The sequence below is a fragment of the Frieseomelitta varia genome, unplaced genomic scaffold (genome assembly GCF_011392965.1).
Source record: "Frieseomelitta varia isolate USP_RPSP 00005682 unplaced genomic scaffold, Fvar_1.2 scaffold_537, whole genome shotgun sequence".
NCBI lineage: Eukaryota > Metazoa > Arthropoda > Insecta > Hymenoptera > Apidae > Frieseomelitta > Frieseomelitta varia.
Window position 1 is genome coordinate 207,598 of NW_025110298.1, and position 16,028 is coordinate 223,625.

General features: G+C 42.9%; 1 protein-coding gene across 1 annotated transcript in view; it reads left to right on the plus strand.

Annotated features, from left to right (window-relative positions):
* LOC122533553 overlaps window positions 1-16,028 on the plus strand; it is a 41,815-nt gene that overhangs the window by 9,625 nt on the left and 16,162 nt on the right. The gene's annotated exons all lie outside the window — the stretch shown is intronic.

The following is a 16,028-nucleotide window of genomic DNA, read 5'->3' on the forward strand; positions in this document are numbered from 1 at the left end:
GAGGCCGTTTGCGTTATTCAAATTCAAGCCCGATGCCCGTAAAGAGGTTTCGATCGACCCCGGTGGTACCGAGAGCAAGGAACACGCCGATCGTATCGCGTCGAATATTTTTCCATCCGAGCGATTCCTACAGAATCGCAGAGGAAAGAGAAGAGAGAAGAGAGAAGACGGAGGGGATAAGGAGAGAAGAACGAGATTAGTTGTTGGTGCACGGCCACTGGCTGGCTGTTTTCACCGGGAATATTCCCGCCACGACCGCTAATTGCGGATAAACTATTCCCCGCTGTGCTCCTTCCGTCGCAGTGTGGACACGTCGAGATAAGTACACAGGCGGCAACGATGAGCAAACACGGAATGAACACTGCGGCCGGGGGACTAGGCCATGCTAGACACCCACCTCCGCCGCGTGAAGTAATCATGTTAATTGTAGCGTATATGTGTGCGCCACCTTGGCATGCGGATGCATGCGAAACGCGACTCAATAGCCGATAAACGATACACCGGGGCCACCGGCGGCACTTAACAAAATTACCGGATTCTCCGGGGGCCAATAATTTCTGACGCGGCGGCCGCGTTCTCCGCCGGGGCTGCCGTGGCAGCCCGTTTTCTTCTGCTACACCGGGAATCGCAGCTAATCCTCGATGATTGCATCCGTTTTCGTGCGCGTTTCCATCCGCGATAGCGTGATATATATACGTATACGAGCCGTTTATTTTGGTAAAGTAGCCAAAGTAGTCCAGTTTCGAAAAAGATCGATCGATCAAGCTGGCTGGTTTCGATACTTTTTACATTTCTATCTCTTCTATCTCCTTTCCAAAACAAAAACAAATTAGCAAGACTTTTGTAGATAGAAAATTAGCTGGGTTAATAGAGTGACAAAGATTTTTATTTTGATGGCGGCTCAAGTCCCGTTTTAACCACTCGCGCTGGCAACCGATTGCGGACCGTAACGAGTGACCGAACCGTATACGACAATCGATCGCTTTCTTTTTCTTTTCGAACGTCGTCCCAACGCAAGAGGTTAAACGAAGTATATATTTTACGAGATGAGGGCTATATCTTTTATTATCAAAGTAGCAATGTTCGATTAGCTCAGCCAGTGATTTTTTTCAATTAATAATAATTCCATTAAATATCGTCTAGAGGACGCGGTTTTTAAAAAGTTAAAAAATACCAATGAAATTATTATTTCAACAAAACAAGAATGAATTGAAATATTAAAGCTTCACTGGAACAAATAATATAATAAATTTAAAAAAAAAAAAAAAAAAGCAAAGGGAAGTGGATTCTTTGAGGGTAGGAACAAAGTGTTGCAGACTATATCCGATACAAGTACGGTTAACCTGTGCTCTCCACAAGCGAAAGAATACTATTTCTAAATGTCTATTGGTCGATAGCTACGGTTATGAATTAAACATACGTATAGCCACACAGACTTGGCGCTTGAACCAAATTTAATACTGCTCTGATCTCTGCAAGTCAGATCAGTATCGAAAACTGAACATCCAATCGAGCCTTTTATACCCTCTCTCTCTCTCTCTCTTTTTTTTTTAAATCCCGATTTTTTCTTTCACATGCCAAAACTAGTTTGAAACACTTCGATCCGCCATAAATACCCAACAAATACAACAGAGGATCAAAATACAGAGATATTGGCCCGAAAAAAAAAAAAAAGAAATAACGAAAGGAGAGGAACAACGAAAATGTGTAGTAAAGAGAAAAATAATATACACATATACGTGCATTTATGGCCGTTTTTTGTAAATATCGCGAGATGTAGTGTAGATAAATCCCAATGGATTTCAATAGAGATTAAAGTAAATTTCTACGCTCGTTCTCTGATCACAGACTAACTACACCCGCGTATAAATACAGGATTAATTCAACGCTGTCGTTTCAAAAGATTGCTCGCCAAATAAAAGAACATGGTGACAATAACGAGCAAACAGTAAAACAGTGTTTCCAATTAAAACGACCAATCGAACGAGCAAGACTAAAAAAAATAAACCCATAAATGCGATCCAATCTTTTAACAAACAAAAAAAAAAAAAAAAAAAAAAAAAAAAAAAGAAAAGAAAAAGAAGAAAAAAAAAACACCTGTATCAATCACTGTAGCAATTAACGTGACGCGAAAATCTTCGGGCAATTCCTGCAATTCAGACGTATCGATCAGACGGCGGGAAATACGAGGAAACGGGGAGGAAAAACGCGCGAGATGGAACGTTCACGAGCGGACGAAGATGAAGCAGTGGTTCGGACGGAGAGGAAGAAACTATTAACGCGAGTGTTAGATACGTGTCAGATTGGAACTCTGTCGTTGAACAACAGTGCAGAAAGGCGCGCGATTGGCGGAAAAACAATACGTGACGGAAATGTGCAGCGATATCTCGTGCCGGTCAGCACATTGCGGGCCGTGTGTTGTATTAACACACGCTCCAGTCAAAAAGCCAGAAGGGAAAGCGGGCGGTACGTGTAACAAGAGTTGCGCGGCGTGTGCCGTGGCGCCGACTAACGTAATTTAAACCAGCGCGTGACCGTGCACGCGGGGAAAAAAAAGTGACGCTTGCAGGGCAAAAAGGGAGGCGAGGTTCAACGCTTTTTCCCGCGTCCCGCCGGCGGAATAGGATTAAACGACCAGACTAGATTTATTGAATGGCTTTGATAACACCAATTAGAATTCCGCGGCAACACAAAGACGCGGCTCATGGGCTCATAAAGGCAAGCCAAGGCAATCCTGCATGGTTTCGAAATTCGATTTTCTTTTTTTTTTCTTTTTTCTTTTTCGGCTCTCTTTTTTTTCCACGTTGCAGGTTCATGATATACAGTTAGCGTCTAGCTCTTCCTTTGATCAGAGGGAGAAAGTACAAAAGTACGAAATATAGGCTTGAAATTATTAATCATAATTATTCCTTTACAAGCCAAAATCTATCACTGAATGTAGAATTTATTGTTTACAGCTCGTAGCTCAATGTGTTTAGTGAGGAAGTTTACGACTGGTGGTTGAAATTACAGTTGAGGTATCGTTAAGGTATAGTTAAGTAGTCGAAGGTATCAACCGCAAGACGAGAGGATCGTGTATAATAAAATAAACAAACAATTCTATTCTTTGAAAAAATTTCGAGTACGACACGTGTCTCGAAACGTTACTTTCTTTCTTCGTCGTTACTTTCGCTACTGAACGGGACCGCAAAAGTTGACGCGTGCACCAAATAGACGACGTCAAGGGTTAACGATTCTGTGGGTAGACGAAATTTTGTAGAAAAACCAAGAAAGATTTTCCATTCCAATAAGCTCGTGACGAAAGGGTTGAAAGATGATGTATATTTTTAAACGTTGAAACAAGAGTTCCAACAAGATCCTCTGAACAAGCGTATCGTACAATGTGTCCGCCGTTTCCTGTATTTATTCCATTTCCAGCCGAGAGAAATACACTTGTACGCCGTATCTACGCTAAGCTCCCGTTCCCATTGAAACCACAGGCGAGTAAAAAAACGAAAGAGGGGGATATCACGCGTCTCAACCGTTTCTCTCAATTATCAAAGGTCGATCCGAGTTCGAAGCCGATTACGGGGGGCCAACTTGTTCCCCCGATTTTTCGCTTTTCCCCGGTAAAAATCGGCAGATGGCGAAAGACGAGGAAGACGAGAGCCGGGGGGGGGGGGGGGGGTCGAACGGGAAACGGATGAATCGAGACCAGGATATTAGAATATCGTTTTCGCTGATTTATTGTTGCGGCCGGTAAAAAGAATTCATGCATATTCGGCTCGCCATTATCTTAAATTCAATCCCGTTTCCGGGAGGTTAAGCGTGAAAATTGCGTATGCAAATACGTTTATAAATTCTCCGCGGCGAGGAGTGGCGAGGGAAGAGCCGTTGGGGAGAAGTGGGAAGGGAAAGGACGAACAAGCCACTCTAAAATCCTGTTTCTCGATGTTCCGGAAAATTACGTCGAGTCTTTGTACGTTTCAATCGCGAGTAGCTCGGGGTGAACGCGAGCGATACGATCGTTACTTCTCGTTGTAAATTTCGCGGATAATCGAAGTGGATAAAGGTACATCGGGTTTCGACGCTGACCAACCTAACTGAAAATTATCGAGTCTCGTGCTACTCGAGAAAGGAAAAAAAAAAAATAGATCAACCAGTTTCTGCGAACAATTCCGCGATGCTAATTTTTGATTTCAGGTCCAAAAGCTTCTCCAGTCCAGTTGTTTCTATTTGTGGGAAAATATTTTCCTCGGTTGCTCTTTCTTTTCTTTTTTTTTTTTTTTTTTTTTTTTTTTTTTTTNTTTTTTTGTTCTAAAGAAAGAAATCGAGTAATAATACTGGAGGTAATAAAAGGCCGCGAGATGAACTACGTCGTAACGAACAACTGTTTACAGGGGAAAGAACGAAAATAACACGCGTTGAAGTTCGCAAGAAAACGGTGGAGAGAAGTTAAGAAACGCGGCGAGATTGGATCAACGGTGGTAATAACATGAAATGCGAGCTACGTCGAAGCGGGTAATCCGTTATTAAATTCGCTTCCGAACGTTTGTCCGGACTTTTCTCTCTCTCTCTCTCTCTCTCTCTCTCTCTCTTGCGCGCGCGCGCGCGGTCGATCAGTTTCTTTGCGCCTGTGAAATTTCCTTTTCACCGCTGTCACATTTCCCCGATCGCTTAGGAAAACGTCGGGCGTCGAATATCGCGTAAAACGCAAAAAAGATTCACTTACAAGCGCGCGCCAGTAGTTTTTGTACATACAAGCCATTCTTGAAAACTAGCTCGGTTTTCCGCGCTAGCCTGGTTTTCCCGAAGCCCGAAGCGCCACGAATGCTTTGCATGAGAAATATCCTTCTTCTCGAGAAGTACACGTGTATAGATCTCGCGAAGCGATAGCTTTGAAGTGAAAGAAACGAAAGAAAGGAGCGAGCTTTGTAGTTGGGGATAGTTCGCTCGTGTGCATATTTTTATCGGATCGAGAGAGAGAGAGAAGAAAGAAATACAAGTATCGTTGGTCTTTACGTGCCAAATGACTTCGAGACTTCGTTTTCGACACGTTCTTACGTGTGCCGCGAAAACTTGTTAACTTCGATTTCGAACATTCACACGGCGCGCGGTGAACTTCTGATACTACTTTCGCGAAACCGGTTCAAATCAAACTTCTGTACCTGTTCGATTGCCAGCCACGCGAATTGTAATTTGCGTTGGAAGGCCACTATCGCGAATCAAAGCGTCGCGGAAGATGATTCATCGTCTGGAAAGTAAACAAGCGTGTCCTTTTGAGCTCGACGATAGAAAGTTGAATGATCTTTCGTTCTAAACAAAATGTGAGAATCTTCTTGTACGTTTCGCGCCAAGTACTGAACCTAGATCGTGAACAAGAAACGCAACAGTGGTTGAACGCTAGAAAAATTATTGAACTGCGTCGATGTAAACAATACGAAGGATTTGTTTCTCTCGAGGATTGGTTGTAACCTCGAAATCGAATCGGTGCGAATGATTTGTAGTGTTGTTTAATTATAAAATTTCCATCACCTAGAATATTTCGGGAAGGGAGCGTCGCAGGGTACGACGAAATGGGAAAGTTTTTAATAGGCCGCGTATATTCGTAAATTAAAATGCTTGTTAAATTAAATTAAAATGCTTAGTTGAATGATCTTTCGTTCTAAACAAAATGTGAGAATCTTCTTGTACGTTTCGCGCCAAGTACTGAACCTAGATCGTGAACAAGAAACGCAACAGCAGTTGAACGCTAGAAAAATTATTGAACTGCGTCGATGTAAATAATACGAAAGATCTGTTTCCATCGAGGATCGGTTGTAACCGCGAAATCGAATCGGTGCGAAGGATTTGTAGTGTTGTTTAATTATAAAATTTCCATCACCTAGAATATTTCGGGAAGGGAGCGTCGCAGGGTACGACGAAATGGGAAAGTTTTTAATAGGCCGCGTATATTCGTAAATTAAAATGCTTGTTAAATTAAATTAAAATGCTTAGTTGAATGATCTTTCGTTCCAAACGAAATGTGAGAATCTTCTTGTACGTTTCGCGCCAAGTACTGAACCTAGATCGTGAACAAGAAACGCAACAGCGGTTGAACGCTAGAAAAATTATTGAACTGCATCGATGTAAATAATACGAAGGATTTGTTTCTCTCGAGGATCGGTTGTAACCGCGAAATCGAATCGGTGCGAATGATTTGTAGTGTTGTTTAATTATAAAATTTCCATCACCTAGAATATTTCGGGGACGAAATGGGAAAGTTTTTAATAGAATCCGCGATCGGCTAGGTCGCGTATATTCGTAAATTAAAATGCTTTACGGGCATTTGCGATGCAAATATCCCAACGATCTGCAATTCATCGTGCTATTTTTCCCCTCTTCCCCCGCCGCTACAGCCTCTCCTCACCCCTATTTGCTTACGTTAATATGTATGTACAATAAAGTGGCCGTGTGTTCGCGGATTCAACAGATTGAAGTGCCTTTCGGTCGTGCTGTGCAAGTACGGTTTCTCACGCGACCATCCGGACCCGTTCAATTAATACCCGGGCTGGCAAATACTGCCCTCTCAATCTCCATTAAGTGACAAAAAATTATGATAATCGATTCCCCCGCGCAACCACGCGATCGAGAATTTTCCGATACGCCGATTTCGAGGGACAGGAGAGCCGAGATATGTCGACAGTTGCACGCAGTCGTGCCAGGTGCACGTCTGTTCGAGATGAAAGGATGCGAAAAGGACAACCGGTTGCCAGAATTGTCGTCAAAAAACTCTGTTCATCGAGCAAAAGATTACAGAACACCGGAGGGTGGGAAATTTGTTTGAGGTGAAGTTCGCCGGGGGTTAATGGGTTACCAAGAAGTTGAAATTTGTTAAATACCAACTTGGTGCATTTTGCATGAAGCCTCGCGTTAAAAACGAAGAAACTTGTTAACAAAACCCATCAAGCCACGTTGTAACGCAAGATTTCGCAGTGTAATACACCTCGCGGTCCTCCGCGGCGAAGTGAAACTTGAATAACTGCATAATGAGCAAGTGGAGTGTACACGTCGTTAGTTCTTCGCAAAGAATCTATTATAGAAACTTCCACTGCGTGCGCCTGTGTGCGCGCCGTACTTCGTATTTCATAAACTATTAATAGCGGTGTGCAGAAGCGGACCGCTTCAGGCTGAAAATCAATACCGAAAATACGTTATACGTTTACACGGGGAATTGAATGCACGCTCGCGTGGCAGGCGAAACTGTAAAACACACTCGTTAGGCGCATTTACAACAGAGGCGCCGCATCTTCGCGGTGTCTCGTTCAAGTATCCGCCGACGTCGAAAATATCGCCGAAAGCGATAAAGAGGGTCTTTTAATGAATCCACGGTTTGCTTGCGGTTTTTTCTTTTCTTTTTTTTTTCATCATCGTATCTAACGATTCGCAAATCCTTTCAGATCGGTTAAGAATCCGCCACTTGACACGGTCGAAATTCAACAGAGTTGCATACGTTCCATAGGACAGCGACGAGAAAAAAAAAAAGAAAAAGAAAGAAAAAAGAAAAAGAAACTATTCAAGCATGGAACGCGTCGCTGCAGCGATTCGAATGCAGAGAGCAACGGCTTTGCGAGAATGGTAGTTGCTTCCCGCGGCTTTTATTGTCACCGGAGCTCGCCTCTAACGACCTGCAATCACGCCTCGTTCTAATCATTCGGATCTTTGAGAAATGAACGCGTCTCCGTGAACCTGCGTGTTTGCGGTTTCAAGATGTTCGAGAGCGGACCGTAGGACCGCGGGAAATATCTCTCTAATCACAGAGAGACCTCTGTGTTGTTCCCTCGTCCTCGTCCTCTTCCACTGTTCGTCGGATGTAATTGCAAACAAGCAACAATAATACGATTTTACCGTGACGAGAAGGTCCACTGCCAACGATCAATGAGAAACGCCGCGAGTTCTCGAATCATCCCCGAGTAATTTCCAATTTATGGAACGTTCGTTTGAGGCATCTGACTGAAGCGTGAGAAACGCGGCTCTCTGATCAAGTATTCGAAGCCGTATTCTCTACGTGGTACGTAGACACGTTTCTCGAAGTTTAGACATTTAAGAAAGGATACTCGCGAGAACTTGATTGGCCGAGAAACAAGCCAATTGTCTTTAACTTTAATGATTAACTTTGACTTTAACTAGAACCACGAGAAAATGGCTAAACTGACGAATTTGTGACCGTTGTTGGAAATTTTTATAGATGTGCAAAACAGCGTGTGAGTCAGTGATTTAAATAACGTGTAAATAAAAGCTCCGTGTATTACGAAATTGCTCTATTTGTTTTACCTCAATTTCATCTAATGGAAATTTTACGTTTCAATCGTTGGTTGTTCCAGCGTTCAAAGACTCCAATTAAATAATTGCTTTATACTTTGTACTATCATTTTATAAAATTCGTGAATTGTCTATAAATATTACACATTGCAATTACACACTCGATGGAACATTCATGGCGTTTGTCATGCTGGTTCAAAAATGGTAGCGAAAAATGGCACCGATGACGGCCGCGTAATTTCCCGAATATATATCACGGATTGCTTCGTGCAACCTCTCGGCGTGTTCCCCAAATTGCGTAGACAGTTTTCGCGCTAGATCACGATCGCGATATCGTCCTCAATTATGATAAATTGCGTATAATTATGTCGAGGGCCGGCACGCTTCGCGGGAGAGCGGGATGGCGCGGCTTGGGGGTAGTTTATCTGGCTGATAAAAGGGTAGACGAAGGAAGGTAGACACGGGAACGAACGATTTGCATGCTACCAACTTAATCAACACCCACACCTTATGAACGATCCTTTACCACCATCTACCGTAAGTAAGGTCTCTTCGAGCCTGCTTATCGCGATACGAAAAATGGTCGAATGTCATGCTCGCCTCGATATTTCCCTCGGCCGGGCAGCCCGAGTTACACCGAGGCGATAATCCCGCTTTCAAACGAAGCGTTCGGACGTTTAGGTCACCAGAAGACGTGCGAGAGTCGAGTGTCGTGCAGTTTGAAAAATACAGACTTGTCATTCGTTGTGCATTTGTAACCATGAATTTGACACTGCTTTCTCTGATTGAATTTGTTGAAATAATCAGTCAACAGCAAATTCAGTCGTTTGGAGATAATCGTGATAGTTTAAATGACAAACTGTAATTTCAGCTTCTTCCACGCCGTGGTGAAATTTTACTAGTAGAAACTAGTAGGAGGCTGAAACAAATGATTAGAGGAAAAACTTTTGGTATAAATTCAAAAGTCAAGAGACACACGACGTTGCAAAACCTCTGATATAATTATAGCCACAAGAATTAATATTCGCCTAACTGCGAAGCGAAACGTTAAGTGAATCGAATGTTTCGTTAACGAGACAGCAGGTGTATGATAACGGCACCTAACGATCAGAAACTCCCATAGAACTGCGAGAGAATCTCGCCGTCGAAAGGAGAATGGCCCATAAAGTAGCGACACGTTCCTCGAACGCGACGAACGCGTTGTGTTAAACGATCGTTGAGCAATTTGCCTCAGATGGTGATTGCGCTAGTCGATAGTCAGCCGGATTGTAGGAATAATTTGTCAAAGAGAATCCGGACGCTCGCGGACACGTAAACCGGTTGTTAAAGGGCTATTTTAGTGTAAAGTGCGTGTTTTTTTTTTTTAACTTTGTTAGGGAATTTTTGGCAAAGAAACCTTTTGCAGTCGAATTGACAAGGTTTATTTGTACGTATTTCAACGAGGTTTTAAAATTTTTTGGAACAAAAAAAGTTAAAATTAGCGGCACTGCACACTCTCAAACATGATTCCGGCCATTCTGCTTGTCGGAAATAAAAAACCGTGAATGATCCTTAATTACTATGAGTTTGGCTATAGCAGATACTCGGTAATTAAAAATGTGACGATACTTTGAAGTTCGATCATTGATTTTTCCATGTTTTCGTTAAACTTCGGAAGCCTAAAAAAATATAAAAAATAAAATTCTTTGGTTGATTCTGATAGGAGCTATAGTCACACATGTACCAAATGCGTACTTAAAATTTTGAGTCAGTTGGACAAGTAGATTTTGAAATATCATGGACAACCGTTCTGAAAAATATAGTTTCCAGAAAAATGCCTTTAAAGTTTTAGCTGGTCGCATCGTCCTTTAAACAACCATAACTTCGTTAATTTTAGGAGTTCGCACGCAAGGTTGCAGAGATTTATTTCTGAAACTATGTACTTTAAGATCCTTATATGCAAAAACAAAAAAACACTCGATTTTTTTTCTCAAAAGTTCACACTAGAATAGCCCCTTAATCTCGGCGACAGTAGAACAGGTCAGAAATTACACAGACAATAAAAGTCTTGCACTAAATGCAATCGGCGATCGTTGAAGATCGCGGCACGTTGAAGCGATCGTCACGGATTTCGTGGTTGTCCGAGCCGCGAACGAAACGGCGGTTTCCCATGCGAGAAGGAGAGAGAGAGAGAGAGAGAGAGAGAGAGAACAGAGCTGGTAAACAGAGCAGAAGAAAACTCGTTTATCAGGAGGGGTAGCCAGGGAAAACTGGCCTATACTTCATCTTGCACCCGGCCGGAGCCGCATTAGCGGTTACGTGCTCGCCGCCGCTGCGTGTTTAACCAACTCGCCGTGTTCCTTTATCACGTTCACGTGTCAGTATGTAATGTCATTGCGACGCAACATGTATGCGACGATTTATCATTCCGTAAAAATGAAATGTTACACGTAATTCAGGGTCGTTAACTCGGCCTCCCTTCTTATTTGCACTGTTGGCGCGCTGGCTGCCAAGAAAATCGGTCCGTTCCCCGGTTTAGTGCTATTAAACACTGTCGGCCGGGCTTCGTTCAGTGGAAGCACGCTCTCGCGAACGTTGATACGAATGATGATGTTGAAAAACAACCGGCGGCGCGGTTCAAAACGGCCACGAAACAACGCAAGAAATCGGTGAAAGTAGTTTGAAAACGAGCCGCGCTCGATAGACGGTGCCACGCTAATGCCTCGTGCACTTTATTCCCTAGACTGCCGTTGAATTTCCAGCTGTGCATCACAAACGCGTGATAATACAAATGTGTCTGCGCTGCTGCAACGCAGCGTAAAATTCCAAATGTAACATAATGTATATACAAAAAATTTCAACAGCGATCGACATTCGCTGTTTCTTCGTCGGTCTTTTCGAATTTTCACAATCGCGGCTTTCATCACTTATCTGTTCCAATGAAATTTCTCACGTGCGTAAAATGAACTTTCCACTTTGAAATTTTTGGCATTCTCGTAATTATTTTATTGTTGTACTACCGGCATTGTTTATTAAACGCCTTCTTCTTTCATTCCCCCTCCCCTCCCCCCCTTGAATAACGTTACACTATTATTTATACTGTAATGGATCTAAATAAATAAATTGCAAGCTGAAAGCGTCATAAATACGAGATCACCCTCCCCGTTTCTTTCTATCCTCCGACAGCGCCGGCGTTGTTTCCCTTGATCAAAAGAATAAATCGCACAGAAAGAGATCTTGTAGTGTAGTGAAGAAAAAAAAAAAAAAAAAAAAAAAATAGACGAGGCAAGAAGGGTAACGTTAGTCAAATTGAACTCGATGAAACGACGAAGGCCGTCGTGGCCGGTTCACGACGCGACGAGATGCGAGTGAATTTTTTCTCAGCTTTCCATTTAACCGATTTAACAATTTATGCATCGCGGACCCGGGAACAGCTTCGAAACACGGGGATTTACTCTCTTCTACGGCCTTTATTCTCTCTCTCTCTCTCTCTCTCTCTCTCTCTCTCTCACTCGCCTCGGCTTCCATCAGCCGTCGAACGATGTAATTCCGTTCCTTTGTTATCCTTCAAATTGTTTCTGTATTATCGGCCGAACAAACATCTAACGCCGCTCTATTATCATTGTTATTATCATCGCGCTATAACGTCGACATCGATGAAACGCTGCAACCAAGAGGGACCATGGGCTCTCTTGTCTCGCGCGGTAAACGTGCACAAATTGAATTCTTCTTGAACGAGCGACGCTCGTAGTTACAATCCCCCTCCCATCACTTTTTCGTGCTTCGTTCTCGCGCTTTTGTCGCAGTTCAAACGCATCACAAGCACACGTCGCTTCAACGTTTTTCATTTAAAATATTTCTCCGCTCCTTGAATTTGTCTCTATCTCTCTTTCTCTCTCTTTGAACATCGTCGAGAACATTCGAGCGATTTTGAGTTTTTAACAAATACTCGGCTGTCTATTTGAACAGAAGCATCGTTAGAACATAATTAATATTAAATTTTGCGTGGATCTTTGTAACTTTACAGTTACAGTCGGATACCTTTGTATCAAACTAACGTATTATTATTAATTTTTAAGAGCAGAATATCGACAATTTCTGTCGGCGAATTTCACGTCGAAAGCCACATTATATGGCCTGATTAAATGAAACGCGGTTGCCTGGATGCCGGCGAACGAAAATTGGCACGAGTCTCGAGTTGAAGACAAACGTATATACGGGGAATATAATTTCGAGTGTGTACGGCGGTTGTGGCAACTAGTTCAAAGATACTAATTCGTAATGCACACGAGCGGACACTCTTCAACTTCTGATGACCTTTCACCAAGGCAAGTTACCGCGACGCGATGTCGACGTCGTTGGGGAAACTCGCCGCGGTACGCTAGATTCGGACCGTGTTGTCTTGTTTGCAACGTCCCTTGTACCTTTCACTGGAAAATGTAGCCCCGGTCCTTTGAAACCGCCGCGCGGCCAGCCAGGCCCTTAATCAAAGTTGACAAAGTTACCGGCGTTCCTTCCGCGGTACTTATTTACAGAATTTGTTCGCAAACGCCGCATGAAACAGAAATTACGAACAGGTTTAGCGGGAGTCACCTCGACCACCAAGCCACGCCTAACACGGAAAACTGATTTCACCCGTGCGGACAATTAATGAGGAACAATCCGCGGCGACCAGCTCGAGGGAGCCTCGATAAACTTGCGCGGTTATCCCGAGCGAATATTTATGACGAGGGGGACTCGTCGATCCTCGTTTTCTCATTCACGCGCTCTCGAATTTCGTCCGTCGAAGGATAATCGAACAATAGAGGCGAAAAATAGAGGGTGATTGTTCCGCTTTACGTTACTGGGGTAACTGGTAAATAAACTCGCGATTTTAAAATTGTTAAATAAATTGTTAATTTTATCTTAACTACTAGATAATTTAAAAAAGACAAACGAGACGAAAACGAACGAGTCTGCAACAATAACAATAACTATCTACCATGTCACGAATCCTGTCATGAAACCTCGGCTATTTCTTCGACTAAAACTACCACTTGCGGTATTTGAGCGTTTCATTCAGTCCCCGACAGTTACCTCTCATCGCCTTCGTTCCTTTCAGCTCGTCCCGAATGCCCTGGCGTCCGAAAAATTCCCGGCGAGGCTACATTTCTCAACCATTGTGCTACCCTGACAAGATTAGAATGGGAATTCAAGCCGGTGAATGGGAGGCGGTTGTGAGGGGCGAAAGGGCGCGATCCAGCACGCACAATTCCGACGATGAGCACTTGAACCACGTTTTCCACGTAACGTTTCGCGGTCGGCTGACTTCTGCCAGCGTGCGGATGCCTGTCGTGTAACGCGAGGCCGTGGGCCCGCACAACGAAAAGTGAAAATTCTCGCGCGATCCCAACCCATAAATTTCCACGGAGGACACGGCTTCTCGTCGTGGATAAAGCGTCGCCGGAAACTTTCCAGCTGGCTAAAAAAGCGAGACACGCGGAACCGGCCGCGTTTACGCGTGGCGAAAAAGCGGTGGCTCGAGAGGCAGGGAGCCGGTGATGAAAGAAGCTTTTTTTCTCCTCGCTGGAAGGGGCTATTTCTTCCGCGAGACGATATTTCATAATTATCACCGTCCATTCGCCCCTTTTTTCCCCTCTTTTTTTTTCGTTTTTTCCTTTCTTTTCTCTCTCCGCCCTCCGCTTTTCCTTTATACGCGTAATTATTGCGACTGCACAAAGTGGGCTCTCACGGTCGGATGCGGTAACACGTTGGCCTGCATCTTTAACAAGATCGGCAAAATAATCGGGCCGTGTTCAACGCTGCTCTAAAGCGTTTTAAACTTTCACGGTCTTGCCCCTTCTTTTCTTCAACGGCTCTTTCGGCCGTTTTAACCTAAACGGGGGGCGCAGTTCGCGCGTTTTATCTTGTTTTTTTCTTTCTTTCTCTTTTTTTTTTTTTTTTTTTTTTTTTTTTCTTCTTGTAACTTCGACAGTATCCAATCTCGCTTTCGCCAGACGCTTTATTTAAATCGCATTCGGAATACATGAATTTGCAAATTACCACGTGAATTATTGATTGTACAAAAGCGCGCAACTATCGTCCACGGTCCGACACGTGAGCAAATAAAACAGTGCGTTGAGGCCTGATTTAATCTCCCGGCGTGCAGCATTCATGAATTTCAAAACATTTTCAGACTTGGGGCCCCGGTTCGCATAGAAAAGTGGATTCCATCCTGTACCGAAATTCGTCGCGGCGTACTCAAGGCAACGCCGGCCCGCGATGAATAATTACACAACCATCTCGTTGCAACAATATCGCAATAACGTTCTCCGTAGCAGTTAAACAGTAATTTCCGTTTCGCGTCATTTGTTATGCAACGTGTTCCAGTCAACAGTAATGCATACATTTATTTGTACAATAATTGCTGAAACATCAACGGGCGCATTCGAGGTAGAAACGGTGGCGACGAATCTAGAATTTAATCCACGGGAATTCCGAGTAATCTAATCACTTTCTAATATCTAGTTTCAGCGTGAATAAAGCAATTCTGTATTTAATCCTTTTGACAGTAAATTTTCTAACTCGTGAGAAATACGTGTACTATACGTGTACTATACGTGTATGATGGCAGAACCGTAACTTTGAAGAAATTTTATATTTTTACTCAAAGTTTCACGAACAGATATCTGTGTTTATCTCAAATGACTCAATTTTACAGCAATTGTTAAATACGACGAGAATATAGCACATTTAAAACAATAGCCGAGAGAAGTGAAATTTTTTCAAACATAGCTAAACTGATGCAATCTTTATAACGAGTTGAATCTCCATTCCTCTGTATAACTTCCACCGACGATTAGGCAATGATTTGTACAACATTTTCACAACATAATACTGCCTCTAGCCATTTGTCATGGAAGTGATAATTAAAGCCACCAAGAAGCCATCAAAATTAAGCCTTTTCTCGAGAAACTATCAACGTGTCATTCAAAAGTCTATTAATGGAAAAACAAATCTTTTTCGTCCGACAGCGTATTTCTTCAGACGACTCTATACGAAAGACAAATCTGAAAAGATCAATTGGGTAATGTGAAGATTAAGAAGAAAGCAATCCTCGTTGCTAGATCGTGCGAGTGTTTATGCAAATTGATGTTTTTACGAAGAAAAATAAATGGAAACTAAACAGAGATACACTTGAGATACTTTCTCATTCACATTCGCCCACATCGAGCCTTTTCACCTTCAAATTTTCCAATAAATACATAGTCCAGCGACTTTCGAATCTGACAGTCCTCCAATCGCGAGAAACCTGCTTCGAGTCAAATACCACGCCCGATGCCACCCCTTGACAATCGCTCGCCAAAAAGGGACCAAATTCTCGCCACGTTTTTCCCGCTGCACATACCATGAGTACAGCAAATCGGCCGTCATTCGCGATTTCACTCCATTGTAAGGCCGCGGGAAATGAAGGAAAGGGAATAAGAAAAGTATCTACTCTTCTCTTCTCCTCCCCCCCCCACACACACACACTATCTATCGATCTCCCCTATGTGGATTTGGTTTTATATTGTATGTGTGAGAATGCATGAGAGTCGAGCAAAGTCATGAGTGTTGTGAGACAATTGCGAGTGTGTTGTGTGATGCGTTTTTTTTTTTTCAGAAGCGAGCAGAGGAGAATTCATTGCGAGTCTAAGTTGAGAAGTGATATTAATCTGTGAGAAAGTGAATTCATAAGTGATAGTTATTATATACATTATTCAATTTATATATATATATATATATATATA